Source organism: Marmota marmota, unplaced genomic scaffold (assembly GCF_001458135.2).
Source record: "Marmota marmota marmota unplaced genomic scaffold, marMar, whole genome shotgun sequence".
In the NCBI taxonomy this organism is placed as follows: domain Eukaryota; kingdom Metazoa; phylum Chordata; class Mammalia; order Rodentia; family Sciuridae; genus Marmota; species Marmota marmota.
The window spans coordinates 55,657,925-55,673,577 of NW_025999900.1; the positions used below are offsets into that span (position 1 = coordinate 55,657,925).

A 15,653-nucleotide genomic window follows, 5' to 3' on the forward strand; every position below is an offset into this window, starting at 1 on the left:
ATCGAACCCGGGCCACACGCATGCCAGGCGAGCGCACTATCACTTGAGCCACATCCCAGCCCCTGAATGTTTTCTTTGATATAAGGAGGCTGATTTCTAGTGGGATAGGGAACAGGAGCATGGGATGAATAGATGAACTCTAGATAGGGCAGAGGGATTGGAGGGGAAGGGAGGGGGAATGGGGTAATTAATGATGGTGGAATGTGATAATCATTACTATCCAAAGTACATGTATGAAGACATGAATCAGTGTGAATATACTATGTATATAATCAGAGATATAAAAAATTGTGCTTATATATGTAACAAGAATTGTAATGCATCCTGCTGTCATATATAAATTAAAAAAATAAAATTTAAAAAAAAATCTGCGGCTGGGGCTGGGGGTCAGCGGTAGAGCACTCGCCTCTCATGTGTGGGGCCCTGGGTTCTATCCTCAGCACCACATAAATAAACAAAGGTATTGCATCTATCTACAACCAAAATAAAATATTTTTAAAAAAGAAAGAACCAAAAAAATTTTTTAATTATTACTAAAATGTGTTAAGACTTATAAATAGAACAATGAGAGCTTTATCCTTCAATTAAAACATTTATTCCTTTATATCCAACAAAATTTCAAGATATGAAGAGGACAGAGAGATATGTTAATACTACTAGAAAATACAGTTAGCAAAACCCTGATTGTAAGAATCCATAGAGAACAAGCTACATAGTTCCTTCAACAAAGTATAAGGAAAAAAAAAATAGAAAGAGAGCCACAAAGGGATGCTATGGCTTGACTATTTCTGTCTCCTCCAAAATTCACATATTGAAACTTAAGAAGGTGATTAAGTTTCACCACTTTAGTGGGTGATTAAGTCAAGTGGTGGGATTAGCAACCTTAAAAATATGGGTGGAGGGAAACAGTGTTCCTCCCACTTTCCCTTCTGTCTTCTGCCATGTGAGGATATAGCAACTAGGTACCATCTTGGAAGCAGAAATACCTCTAACCACATATTAAGCCTGCCAGGGACTTGATCACAGACTTCCCACATTCCAGGTCTGCAAGAAATTCATTTCTTTTTCTCCCACATTTGTTGTTGTTGTTGTTGTTGTTGTTCCTCTCCAAGGAAATCTTTAGTAAAAGGCAAAAGATTTATACAATCTGCAGAATAACCCGAATATCTCTTCCACATTTTTTATTAGCACATTATAGTTGTGCATAATGAAGAAATTATTTTCTATTATTTATAAATTACCCAGACTGGGTTATTTTATTAGACCAGCACAAATGAACTAAGGGGACTTACACATGCAAAGAGATTTGAGAGATATACTGATAAATAGTTTAACCGAGGTCTTGTTTGGCTTCTGATTCAAACACTGTATGTAACTTTGGACACTGACTGGATATTTGGTAAAATTAAGGTATTATTGTTAAAATATTATAGACATGACAATGATATTGTGATTTTATCTTTTTTAAAAGGGTCCCTATCTCTTAGAAATTCCTAAATACTGACAGAAGAAATAATGACATCTAAGATTTGCTTCAAATTAATACAGGAGGTAGTTAATGGGTAGAGATAAGGTAGAAACAAAACTGGCCCTGGCTTGATAATTGCTGAAACTGGGTTAATGTGTACATGGGAATTCATACCCTATTTTGTCCTTTTCTGTTAAGCATATTGAAATATTCCATGATACAAAAAATATTAACCAGTAATTAAAATGTTTCTTTTCTGAAAAAAATCATCATAATAAGAAGGAACAAACTATTGCAACATTCAACAGAAGTGAATCTTGAAATCAGCATGGTAAGTGAGATAAGCTCAACCCATGGTGCTTACTGTATGTTTCCATTTATACAAAAATCCTAGAAAATACAGATTAATGTATAGTGACAGAAAGTAGACTAGCCATCAGAGAGGTCTGGGAGCAGAGGAAGGGATGTTCTACAGAGGGACCTGGGGAATCTTTTGAAGGTGAGTGATGGAAGTGTTATGTATTTTCACTATAGCTTCATAGGTGTGTGACCATCTGATATTTAAAAATTTAAGAGCAAATGAGGGATTTTAATTTGTTTTAATAAATTGAACACTAATCCCCAAGGTCAGGTCAGTGCAATGTGGCCTGGTTGTCCCAGCACCGTCTGGTATGTCAGGTGTTATGTTTGAAGCTAGAATGTCCCCCAAAAGCTCACATATTGAAACCATGGTCCCCAATGCACCAAGGTTCAGAGGTGGGGCTTTTAGGGAATGCCTGGATCATGAGGGCTCTGAGTTCATCAGTGGATCATGGAGTGAGCAGATTCATCCAGTGACAGCTGAATGAACTACTGGGAGGTGGGACCTACTGAGGAAGCAGGCCCTGCAAGAGCTCCTCTTCTATTTTCTCCTCCCCCTCTTTGCCTCTCTCCCTCTCTTCCTCCTGGCTGCCATGAGCCAACAACTTTCCTCCTCCACACCCTTTTGCCATGATGTTCCACCACACCTCTGCCCACACAGCAAAGGACTGAAACCTCTAACCAGGAGCTAAAATAAACTTTAAGTTGTTGTCAGGTATTTTGGTCACAGCAATGAAGAGCTAAAAATGTCTTCAGCTGATAGGTGTTCAACCCAGCTCTGACCCAAGCCAGGCCAAACAATGTTCTTTTCTGGAAATTTTAGAAATAGAATTGTAAAATGAAATCTAGTCACTCTTGTGTCTATACTGAAAGATAAAATAGCTCAGGAGCTGGTGGAGAGGCAGAGGAAACCCACCTGCAGAGAGAGAAAGGTGAAACCGGATATAAGTTGGAGAGTCCCCAAGGTTTGGGAACTCTACGTGGTAGTTGTCTTTGAATCTCAGCCTCATTTCTATGCTTGGGTTCTAGGAAACACTCAAATATCCTAATTTCCCCATTTCAGGAATCAAATCTAAGTTCACTTTGTCATTTGCACCCAAGAGTCCTAAATAATACAGAATGAGTGAGTGAATGATGACACTTCCTCACACCAGGTCACCATCCCAGAGTCTGGGCATGTTTCAATGAGTTTGAACAATGAATGAAATTTTTTAAACTGGTCTACCCAGAACATATAAAAGCCAACTCCCTTTCATCTTGAATGGGAAAGAATCCTCATTCACTCCCCAGCTCAGGCGATCTGGAGAAACAGGTCTATCAACTCATTCAGTCTTAAGGAATTCTCTGGTAGTCCCTGTGAAGTAAAAGAAAGAAATGTGCCCTTTGGAAACCAGAGATAACAGCAAAGAGAGGAAAGAACTTGAGCCACTTCACAAATGTGGTCTAGGCTGGGGATGTGGCTCAAGCAGTAGCACACTCGCCTGGCATGCGTGCGGCCCAGGTTCGATCCTCAGCACCACATACAAACGAATGTGGTCTACTCTTCTGCTTTGTTTGGAAGCTGTGGGGACCTTGAATTGGAAATGTCTCAATATGTGGACACAATTCCAATCTTTGGTCATAGCTAAAGCAATCTATTTAAGCGTAATTTATAATTTCCTTATGTCAGAATACATCTGAAATACATAAGGTTTTGAGAAATCCTGCAGAAATACACAGAGGGAAGTCACCAACACCCCTTGATAATGGTGTTACCATTTAGAAATATCTTTAGGAGAAACTGCATTTACGTTTGCTCTCTTGTAAGGAAGCTCATGTATTCAGGCTGTGGCACTTCATGAGAGCCCTGGATAAAGGTGGCTTTAACCAGAGTTTATTTGGGGGGGGGGGCATGTTTCAACATGTTTCCCAGGCTGGTCTTGAACTCTGGGGCTCCCACCTCAGCCTCCTGAGTAGCTGGGACTATAGGCAGGTGCCACTATGTCTGGCTAAGCAGAGTTTTTAAAGGTTAAATGAATCTTGTTGGAGCTTATTCTTTTGGAGGAGACGGAGTGGGTACCAGGGGTTGAACTCAGAGGCCCTCAACCACTGAATCACATCCCCAGCCCTGTTTTGTATTTTATTTAGAGACAGGGTCTCACTGAGTTGCTTAGTGTCTCGCTTTTGCTGAGGCTGGCTTTGAACTCATGATCCTTTTGCCTCGGTCTCCCGAGCTGCTGGGATTAGAGGCGTGTACCACCAGGCGCAGCTCCTTGATGAGCTTAGAATTTTCATCTTTTGTTGTAATTATGGCTCTTTAAAAAAATGATAAATGGTTTTATTTTATACATTGGTCTTGGGGGTTGAACCCAGAGACTCACACGTGCTCAGCATGCTCTCTACCTCTGAGCTACACCCCCAGCCCAATGAATGTTGTAAGCTTTTTAAAATATTATGTTGTGGGGCTGGGGTTGTGGCTCAGCGGTAGAGCACTCGCCTAGCATGTGCGAGGCCCTGGGTTTGATCCTCAGCACCACATAAAAAATAAATAAACAAAATAAAGGTATTCTGTACAACTAAAAAATAAAAATAAAAAAAATGTGTTAATCAAAGAGATAAAAGAAACAACATTAACCATTTTTTAAAAAACAATTCTTAAACAAACAGTTAAATTCCTGTACTATTCAGACAGCCTTTCTCTGCCTAGAAAAGTGGTATTTTAAGAGCTGGTTGGTCCTGGCCTCCATTTGAAACCTTCTCCACTATGTGGCCTGTGTGTCTTGGGCCCTTCTCCTGGATGTGGGCAGGTGAGGCAGAAAGCCTTGACTTTTTATTTAAATAAAATAAATATTTATTTAAATCAGTGGCTTTCAGTATAGGGGGGGGAGCAATCTTCCTCCCCAGGGGGCATTTGGCAATGTCTGAAGATGGTTTTGACTGTCACAACCTGGGGTTGCTACTGGCATCCGCAGTAGAGACCTGGGAGGCTGCAAAACATCTTACCATGCACACGTTGCCCCCACCACGAAGGATCATCTGGCCCCAAATGTCAACAGTACTGAGGCTGAAAAATCCCTGGTTGAAACAGAAGAAATAAAATATTAAGACTGGGGATGTACCCAGTGGCAGAGTGCCTGCCCAATGTGTATGAGACCCTGGGCTCCGTCCCCAGCCCTGAAAAAAAGAAGAAAGGGAAAGAGAGGAAGGAAGGGAGGTGGGGACGGAAGAAGAGTTACATCTACAGGAATGAAAGTGCCCAATGTTGGGGCTCAGAATATGATTTCTAAAGTATGACACCTTGACATTTTGAGGGTTTGAAATGGAAGTAAATTGAGAAAACTGCAGAAATAGAAAAGTTACCCTCTGACCTTTTTCCGCCTTTCTCCATGAACATGGCCCTAGGGAAATTCTCCAACCTACCTCTCCTGAAAGTGAGTCACAAGACTCTCAAGGGACAGGTGTCTGTCCATAACCAGAGGAACGGAATGAAGACGTGGACGCCAGGATGAGTCTGAACAAACAGGAGCTGTGTGTCTCGACCCTCCTGACCTGGCCTCGCACCTCTCCGCCTGTCCACAGAAACGCAGTCCTCCCTGGGGCCCGGAGGCTTCTTTTCTTTTCTTTTCTTACATTTCTTTTTCCCCTGAGTCTTCATTTCTGAGGTCTCCCTTGTCATAGAACCCTTGGGTGAAGTAATTTGCTTTTCTCTTATTAATCTGTCTTTTGCAATAGTGGTGAAAGCCATCAGCCACGAACCTTGTGATGGGAGAGGAAAAGAAATTATGCCACCAAAGATGCCACTGTCACCATCTAAAAAGAATTCATGAAGATTCTGCCTTTCAAATCCTTTACATACACACACACACACACACACACACATAGCCATTCCCTACCACTGTGCTGCCCTCTTCCTGGAATGCCCATCTCAGAATGGGAGAGAATGAAGTCTCTTTTATGTACTGTGATAGCAAATGACACCGTGGAAAACCATCACCTGGAATAAGATAACACACAAGGCCAGAAGTGCTTCCACACCCAACAAACCACAGGGTAACAAGCCCTTCCTCCTTCAGCCTCCTTTGACACCACTACCAGGAACCCATCCTGCAAGATCACATGGTGGCCGCTTCCTCAGATATGGTGTGTGTTTAGAAACATCTCCTGGGACAGGTTCACCCAAGGGAGGGTTATTAAACAAAGATGATCTGAGTCAAATCATAGTTTTACCAAAAAACTTGTAAACAGATTGTGGTCTATACTCTCTGGAACTAATATCCAATATAAAGAGCTTTTATAAATTAATAAGAAAAATTCGACTTCTGTAAAAAGAGCTAAGGAAATAAAAATACTATTCACAAAAGAAAATATGTAAGTAATCACAGGAAAAGTTGCTCTTTTTGTTAATAATCAAAGAAATGTGAATTTTACCACAATAAATTATAGCAATCATTTAAAAGACTGAAAAATATCAGCATGTGGGAAAAGGAAGCATTATTATACATTGATGGGAAGATGAGGAGGCAGAAGCCTCTGTGTGTGTGTGTGTGTATGTGTGTGTGTGTGCCTGCCCGCACACGCAATGTTGGGGGTGGAACCCAGGGCCTCCTGCATGCTGGGTCAGCTCCCTAAAGCTGAGTTACACCTTCAGCCCTAAGCAAAAACCTTCTGGATGAGGATTTGGTAATATGTAGTTACCAAAAAAAAAAAAAAAAGAGGTAGGCGGAGGTTAAGAGGAATACTTTTGAAGTTGCAAGTCCTCTTTGAAGAATTTATCTTAAATATGCATCCATCGTGTTTATAATAGTGAAAAATGGGAAATGACCTAAAGGTCCATTCTTAAAATATCATGCAGCCTTAGAAGTGATGAAGTCAATTAAACTTATTACCTTGGAAAGCTGCCATGACTTATGATATTTCTTAAAAGACTTTAAAACAATAGTAGGACCACACTTTTTGGAAAGTTTGTATGTCCCAATATTAACTGGGTAGTAAATCAAAACGAGATATGTAGTAAACTTTATACTTTTATGAATAATACATAATGATTTTTTTCACCTTTATAATAAAGTAGAAAAAATATTTTCAAAAGGACATTTCAGCCCCAAATTTATATTTTGGGGATTATTTAACCTTGATTTCTGATTGCTAACTTTTTGCATAAATATCTGTAAATTAGGAGCCAAGGTGACTCTACAAGATGTACTATCAAAGAAGCTAGTGACATGAAGCAGGTGACAATCTAGAGTGGAAATAATTTGTAGAAAAATTGTGAACCTAACAAAATAGAAATTAGCCAGTAGAATTTTGAATGGGCTTAATGAGTATTTGGCCATCATTTAGTTAATCTGATCTTTGTAGCTGGCAAAACTAGATAATTTAAATCAAAATGCCCTGTTAGAGTAGGCAAAAATACTAACAAAGCTGGGTGAGGTGGCACAAGTCTGTAATTCCAGTGGCTCAGGAGACTGAGGCAGGAGGATCACGAGTTCAAAGCCAGCTTCAGCAGCAGCAAGGTGCTAAGCAACTCAGCAAGACCCTGTCTCTAAATAAAATACAAAATAGGGCTGGGAATGTGGCTCAGTGGTTGAGTGCCCCTGAGTTCAATCCCCAGTATCTCCACCCTCCAAAAAAGTACTAACCAAATTTCAAGAAAAAATAAATTTCTTTCTTGAGCACTAGGAATTATATGTACAATTTCAGTGCAACCAAATGGAATTCTACAGCCAGATCCACTTGTACACTAAGAAAAATTAATCAACACATCATTATGCGTTGGTACAGCACCTGATTGGCTCATCAAGGAATTCAGCCCCTGATGTGACCTCTTTCCTTTAGTGAAAAATCATCCCAATTTGTTACTTATTTTGAGTGAGTTTTCATATTTCAAAAATCAAAACTCAGTTGGGTGTGGTGGTGCACTCCTGCAATCCCAGGAACTCGGGAGGCTGAGGCAAGAGAACTGCAATTTCAACACCAGCCTCAGCAATTTAGTGAGACCCTGTCTCAAAATACAAAATTAAAAGGGCTGGAGATGCATCCCCAGTGGTAGAATGCCCCTGGGTTCAATCCTCAGGGCTGGGGAGGGAAAAAAAAATCAACATTCGAGTCAGGGCCACCCTCAAATTCAAAGACCTCAGCCATAAAATTGTCACACGGTGGTGACAGTCATTCAAAGCAACATTCCCAGTCTAGCTCTGCCTCATTGGTGATGCTGACGTCATGGGCAGAATTTTCACACATGCAGCTTGAATGGCGTGAGCACAGGAGCCCGATCTTTCCATGTTAGGCCGAGAGGCGACAACGGGGAGGGAAATTCCTCCCCTGATTTTTAACTTTGCTCAAAAGTTTAGCTAACTGATCAGAATCAGCAAAAACCAGTCTTGCAACATCTCGCGAGAGTCCCGAGCCGCTGGCTGCACCTCTCACACCCCCTTCAGCTTTCGGCTGCACGATCTGCAGCGGACTCTGCAGAATGCGCTGATAACGGTTTCCTCCTTGACCTTCAAGTTAATTATCCCTGTTGAATCTTTAATGTCTTAAAAAGACGTGGCACTTATTTTGCTCGAAAATCCGTGGTTTGATAAATGCCAGCGTACGGATTAAATTATGTTAATGTTTAATATCTCTTATGAGCAGTCAAAAGTCTATTAAAAATTAATATAAAAATAATTCCCACTTTCCCCTTCTTACGCTGTCGGGTAACGTTATTTTACACCACGCTGTAGTGTTCCACAAATTGACATCCAGCGCTTTGAGTTAATGAACTTGGTGATTTATTTACTGCCTTGGGTGTTATTCGTTACTTTTTCAATTAATGTGAGACTTTATGCATCGTGGCCTGAGACCCTGAGCAATCAGATGAACTATGCTGGGCAGATTTTTTTTTTTTAATGGGATCACGAATTAAAGAAGAAAGACTAAATTAGTATTTCTAATATGCTAGTCAGCGATGCTGGGCTCCAGGATGGAGGGCTTGAGAAGAACATTCCAGAAGCGATCCTTCCACAGTCAGGATGCTTGAGGAAACCTGGCTTCTGCCCTTGAGTAGCTGCTTATGTCCTGGCAAACCAACATAATCCATGGAGCTAAAAAGCAGAAATCTCTAGGACCCAGTGTATTGTTAAGAGGCAGCTGAGATTTTGAAAGTACTGACATTTGACATTTGTCATATCACCCTGCAAATATTTAGAACTTCCAGAAGTGATTGTTATGCTCCATGCCAAGACCAAAATGTGTCCATGCATTTGATTTCTTGGACTGTTTTATTGAGGACTAACAGCCCTTAGCCCAGCCCTGGGGTCGGGGATTGAGAGCACATAACACAGGGATGACATTCCCCCTGGGAGGCTGTTTAGTCATTACAGGAGACGCATCCTGTGTAGATCACTGTCTGTCGGAAAACTTTCCGGAGGTGAGGCTGAGCAGGGAAAGATTAGAGGAGGTCTCACCCTGCTGCTCTCATAATCACAGATGAGCTAGGGCAAAGAACTGTTGGCCAAGAGGACAGAAGCACTACTGGGCTCAGCAAGAGTCCAAATTCAGCAACAGCAACCTTGGTCAATACAAGCCAGTAGGGTTCCAAGCAGCCACCCCCAATCCAGGCAGAAGTTTCTTCCAGCCAGCCCAACCCACTGAGCCTCTGCCCTGTGATGCCATTTATTGGAAATGTGCCAATGGAAAGGGAAGCTTTTTACTTGGCAGAAGAGGAAAGGATATGGGAAGGAAGGAAAAGCTCAATATTCTTGCAGAAAAAGAGGCTTGATGACCTGACACTGTACTACTAATTCCAAGGGGTTGCGGGGAGCCCCAGGCTGCTCAGGCAATTTGAGATCAGCCCAGCCAAAATACAAGAAGGCAACCTGTGCTAAGAAGAAGTGGTAGATGTTTAATTAATAAGCATTTATTAAACTTTTGCAACATTATGCAAAATACCCATTACACAAGAAGACTTGAATAATATTAGTAATATTATTCCTATATCAAAAATATCATGTGAACTCAATTTTCATACAATTTTCCTGATTAGTCTGATCTGGCATATCTTGGCTAGACAAAACTACCCCTTCCTTTGACCTGAGTTAGAGTAGCTCCTTCATTCCCCCTTCCCACTAAGGCCATTACCTGCCATGTCACAGGCAGGGCTGGCCCAATTCTCCAGGGTCCATCGTTCATGCAGTGAAGGTTGTATAGGGTTGTGGTTTATCCAGTGGATGGAGATCTTGGCTTGAATGGCTTCTCTTGTTATTGGGTGTTTTATTTATTTTTGGTACTGGGGATTGAACCCCGGGGCATTTACCACTAGCTACATCCCCAGCCCTTTTTATTTTTTTGAGACAGGGTTGCTGAAGTTGGCCCTGAACTTGTGATCCTCCTGCCTCAGCCTCCCAAGTCACTGATATTATAGGAGTGCACCACTGTGCCTGGCTCATTTGATGGTTTCTGATTAAAGGCTATTGCTACCAAAAAAAAAAAAAAAAAAAAAAAACAGAAGCAACAAGATTACAGTTGTTGTGTATTCTGAGGAAAGTTGGTTTTTTTAGCCCTGTGATGCCATAATCATCCTAATAGGTCTCAAAGGCTATGTAGCCTGTGGGAAATAAAGACTACTCTAGGCCTCCAAACCTACCACCAAAAATTACTATTTTGTAAATAAATCACTCTGCCCAAAAATATCCACATAGTTCATTCTAAAGTATCTGATTTCAGGTTCCCCAAGGAACCTGGATGAGTAACTTAGTGTAGGTGTATTAAATAGAGACAGCCATGAATGGTGCCCAGATCTGGGGTGGATATGGTGTGGGCAGTCCCAGCCTGGACTGACTCAGGGCTTTGCATCTCTGCAGATGGTGGCCTATCCAGTGGCCACTAGCATCTTTGGGAAAGTGGCCACAGCCTGGACAGATGACAGAAGGAAGATGCAGGAATGCAACCCACCTTAGTCCCTGGAATAGGTGGATCTCTTTGGTCCCAGTTAAGACTGCAAATTCCCCAAAGCCTCCCTTATCTCTCCTAAGAGAACAGACTCCAGGGAGGTTCCACTTGAATGCAAGCAAGCTCTGGGCCAAAAGATGCTGATGCCCCAGCTGCCATCTTGGGATGATTAAAGCAGAGAATCTAAGACAGAAAAGAGTCATATTATTTTGACCTGAACTTCCATTGTAGCATTCAGACACGGTGCGAGTGGGTGTGAAGAGTTTTGAGACCTTCATGTACCTGTTGGTGTTGACTTATAACAATAATCACTAAACTGTAGCTATGATCGTAAATGCTCAGCTTCTATCCTGATCTTGATTTCAACAACTTAAGTTTAATGTTTAAGCTTGATAATAAATATTGTTGAAATCATTGACTTAAGAATTTACTTTGTGTCTGCTTTATTATAATTATTAGTTGTGGATGGACACCGTACCTTTATTTTATTTATTTATTTTCTATGTAGTGCTGAGGATCAAACCCAGTGCCTCACACAGGCAAGGTAAGTGCTCTACCACTGAGTTACAATCCCAGCCTTATGTCTGATTTTTGACTTGAGGTTTTTTATCACAGCAATCCCAAACTCTTCTAGGACTATTAGCCTCATAAATGTGGCCTCAAAAGTATTGAGATGTACTTTTCTGCTTTTTGTTAATTTGCAGAACTCATTCATTCTCAAAATGAAAACTCTTACAATCTAATAAAATGCCCTCGGTCTCCCCCAGGCACAGCTCCACCCCACATCCTGTTATGGGAAACAAATCCATTACCTTCCCTCCCATGCACTTCCTCATCCAAATCTCCCTATTGATTTCTACCAGTTACACAGTGCAAGTGTTCCTCTTTGGAGACTCCAAATCCATTTATTTTATCCTCCATTGGGATCCCCAAGTCTCCCAAATTACACATAATACTTGATACATGTGTGCATATTTTCTAAGAATACCTAGAGTTTTCGTTCTATTCTCAAAGCTTTTCTTCTCCAAAAGAAGCAAAATCTGTCACTTGATCGATACTATTATTATACTATTCTTGTATACTATTCTCCTGACTGGTCCCCTGCCTCCAGTCTCCTCCTTCTAGTGCATTCTGTACTGTGACATCAACCCCGTTTCCATCTCCCCATTCAAGGTTTGAATGCTTCGGCTTCTCTCCCCCTCCTTCCGTTCTGCCCCATCTGCACCCTGATAACACCATATCGCTTTAATTCCTACTTCTACTTTCCTACTTGGAACAGCTTCCTGGCCTCCTCACCAGACTCTTCAAGGCTCAGTAACATATGCTTCCCAAACCCAGCCCAGCCCAGAGACGGAGAGTCTGGTTTCAGACAACATAATAAGTGAGCGGGGGTCAAAAACCCCTGTATGGGAGAGTTGAGCACCTTGAAGAATGAGCTCTCCCAGGTTCCAGCCCGGAGAGCCAAGAAACGCTCCAAGGTAAAGAAAAGCAGAGAGCCGCCAAGGGCTGATCCTCCATTTCCACCGCACCCAGGTGTCCCAGCCCAGCCCAGCACAGAGAAGCCCTTGACACTTAGAGAATGAAAGAGGGATGTTATGTTGAAAACAAAACGTATCCAGGGGCTGGGACTGTAGCTGAGTGGTAGAGCGCTCACCTAGCACATGTGAGGCACTGGGTTCAACCTTCAGCACTACGTTAAAAATAAATTTTAAAAAATTAAAGTTATTTTCAAAAAGTCAAAGAAAATAAAATGCTTCTAGAGCCAGGAACAGTGGCACCCCCATAATCCTAGCTACTTGGGAGTATGGAGAGTCACACTTCAAAGCCAACCTGGGCAACTTAGTGAGATCCTGTCTCAAAAAAAGAAGGAAGGAAAGAAAGAAAACATGTAGCATAGGAAGGTGAGTTTCACAGCATCAAAATTTGCCTGAAGAATATGTCAAACAAAGTGCTTTGTACAAATGAGTTATTTCACTAGTCCTTATGTCAAAAATGTTTATTCATAAATTGTGGGTGACAACAATCAAATGTGATTTTCAAAGCCGCTAGTAGAGAGGATTTCAAATGTCTCCAACTCAAAGAAATGGAAAATGTTTGAGGTGATGAATGTGCTAACTATTCTGATCTGATCATTGAACACTGTATACATGTATTTAAATGTCACACTGTACCCCATAAATATGTACAATTATTACGTCAATTAAAAATAAACAGTACATTATAAAAAGAACAAAATCATTACTTATAAAAGCATTGTCGTCTCTAAGTGCTTCAAGCAGTGCACTAAAAGTCAGGTGGCATCTTTAATAGGAGCACTTGAAATACACAACTTGCTAATAGCATTTTTCATAGATGTGATTACAAAGTCAATCTAAAGTGGGGAGAAAGAGAGGCTGGGGCTGGGGTTCAGTGGTAGAGCTCTCGCCTAGCACGTGTGAGGCCCTGGGTTCGATCCTCAGCACCACATAAAAAAAAAAAATAAAATAAAGGTGTTGTGTCAAACTACAACACAAAAATAAATATTAAAAAAATACCCTTCAATTAATAATTAGTTAAATAATCATCTCAGACACCTGCTCAACTACTGTTACTTATGCAACTAACCCCGGGCATAACTATACAGTAACACATTTTAAACCAGTAGTGATAGTCTCTAAGGAGCAAATGTGTTAAGTCTGGTGTTCAATATGAAGCATCAGTATTGATATTAAACCTTGGGCTGAAGAGAGAACAAAAAACAGGCTAGTGCACAGCTACGGAACCACCATGTGGTCTATTATATACACAGGTGACTGTGATCTACATAATGCAGTTTTCCTGAAATGGAAGACCAGGTGAGAAGCTGGTGGCTGAGCAGATAGGACCCACTCTTCACATCCTCAGTGGTCACCCAGAGAAGGTTCCTGATGCTTCATCTTCATTCATAGGGGATAAGGAACAGTCTTCAAGGTGGGGAAAGTGCAGTCACTTGCACAGATGGTACGCAGCTGCCATGGAGTCAGGCCCCTCGTGACTGCCTAGGTCTCTAAGTTTCCTCTAGACTTAACCATACCCTTTGACCCTCTGTGCACAAGAAGCTTTAAAACCAAAAAAAAAAAAAAAAAAAAACTTTCAATTAAGTTTCTGAAACTCCAAGAAAAAATCCTTGGCGATCTCCTCCAAAGACTCACCCCAAAGCTGGCTGCCCACAGCATTCCACCAGTGCCCATCTGTGCCCCAAAAGGGGAGGATTTCAAAACAGGAGAGCCCTCAACATCACCGCCCCTCCCCTTTCACATGAGAAGAAACAGAGGCCTAGGAAACCTGAGATGGGCAAAGACTGCGCCAATTCCTGTCCTCCCAGCTCTCGGGTCATGGAGGATACCAACAAGGTAGAGTTGGCTGCTCAGGAGGGGCAGTTTGGGTCCTTTAGGAGCCTGCAGAGCTGTGTTTTTTTACTATTATTGGAAAGACACTACTCCAGTTCACTGGACTTTTTTCAATTACAAATTGATTCTCCACCCTCTCCAGACCTTTCCCATCCATTTCCTTTGGAAATGGTCTGTCCAACGTCATCCAGGTGTGTGCTCTGATCCCTGTCTTCTGCACTCCCGTGTAAAGTTCAGCAAGTGCTGGCAAAGACAGGGAGGAAAAGGTCAGCGCATCACAGGCTTCGTGATGCAGCCAGGGATCAAGACCTCAGATGGGACGCCTGCCCAGGGTGCCCAGCCGAGGAAAGACTCGAGGGTGGCCAGCAGAGAAGGTCGCTCTGCCGTTCAGCTCGTAAGCTCCGGGCAGTGCTGCCTTGCTGTTGCCAATTAAAACTCCCTTCCCAGCTAGGTGCAGTGGCACACACCTGTAATCCCAGGGGCTCCGGAGGCTGAGGCAGGAGGATCGTGAGTTCAAAGCCAGCCTCGGCAACTTAGTGAGGCCCTACACAACTTAGCAAAACACTGTCTTTAAATAAAATATAAAAAGGGCTGGGGATGTGGCTCAGTGGTTAAGCGCCCCTGGGTTCAATCCCTGGTACAAAAAAAAAAAAAACTCCCTCCCCCTTTCTTTCTCCCTCCCTGGCTTGGACAGATGGTCCAATTCGTCAGCAACCAAGGCAGAGAGGATGAGATGAGCTGACTCATTTAGGAGCAGTAAGTCCTTCCAGAGAAGATTCCCCATTTATTTAGACACTGGAGCAATCATTTACTGGCTGACAGTTGTAATTACTTTTACTGCAGGCAGGCAACTGTTCCAAAAGTCAAACTCCTGGGATGACTGGTTTCTAAAGGGCTTTAGGAACAAGGGATTTTCAAATGGTCATCATAGTGTGTTCAATGAACTTTCCACCAGGGTCAGTTCCTTCCTCTGTGGCTCCTCACCACAGGCAAGGTGGCGATTCCCAGAAGGGAGCATTTCGGACCCACAGAGACGTCTTTCCTCCCTGCTCCTTTGTTTGGAAATGGAACCTGCGCAAATCATGGTCGGAGACATTTCACAGGTTTGCACATAATTATCCCAACATTTTCAACTGCTCTGGGAGTCAGCATTAAATTATATCCTTCACCAACCTTTTAGCAATAACAGGGTAAAATCAATTGCAGAGTCATGGTGTCCCATGGTGACTTCTCCCTTCAAGCCACCCATTTCTGAAGGAAAAATTAAGTCCACAGGAACTTTGAGACACGATTTCTAACCAGATTACCAACCACGGTAGACTGGAGAGCCTGACTTGGCAACAACATTCTCCAGTTGATAAGAAAAGACCCTTTTGAATCCCTGTCAACATTTGACCATCTCTGCAAATTTGACATTTGACAGAATCAAAAAGCCCGTGGTTAAATGTTCCCACCAGTCATCAACCACCTAGCTGAACTCTGGTCTTGAAGGGGGGGTCATAATCGTTCCTTTGTCTGTGTGGCCTGTCCATCCACCCGTCCTGACG

The 15,653-nt window shown here is 42.2% G+C and overlaps 1 non-coding gene across 1 annotated transcript; it reads right to left on the reverse strand.

Moving 5' to 3' along the window:
• Positions 1–1,048: 1,048 nt before the first annotated feature.
• LOC125615425 lies at positions 1,049–1,167 on the reverse strand. The gene has a single exon (XR_007346080.1). It is a non-coding gene; the product is annotated as a U5 spliceosomal RNA (small nuclear RNA).
• Positions 1,168–15,653: the final 14,486 nt, after the last annotated feature.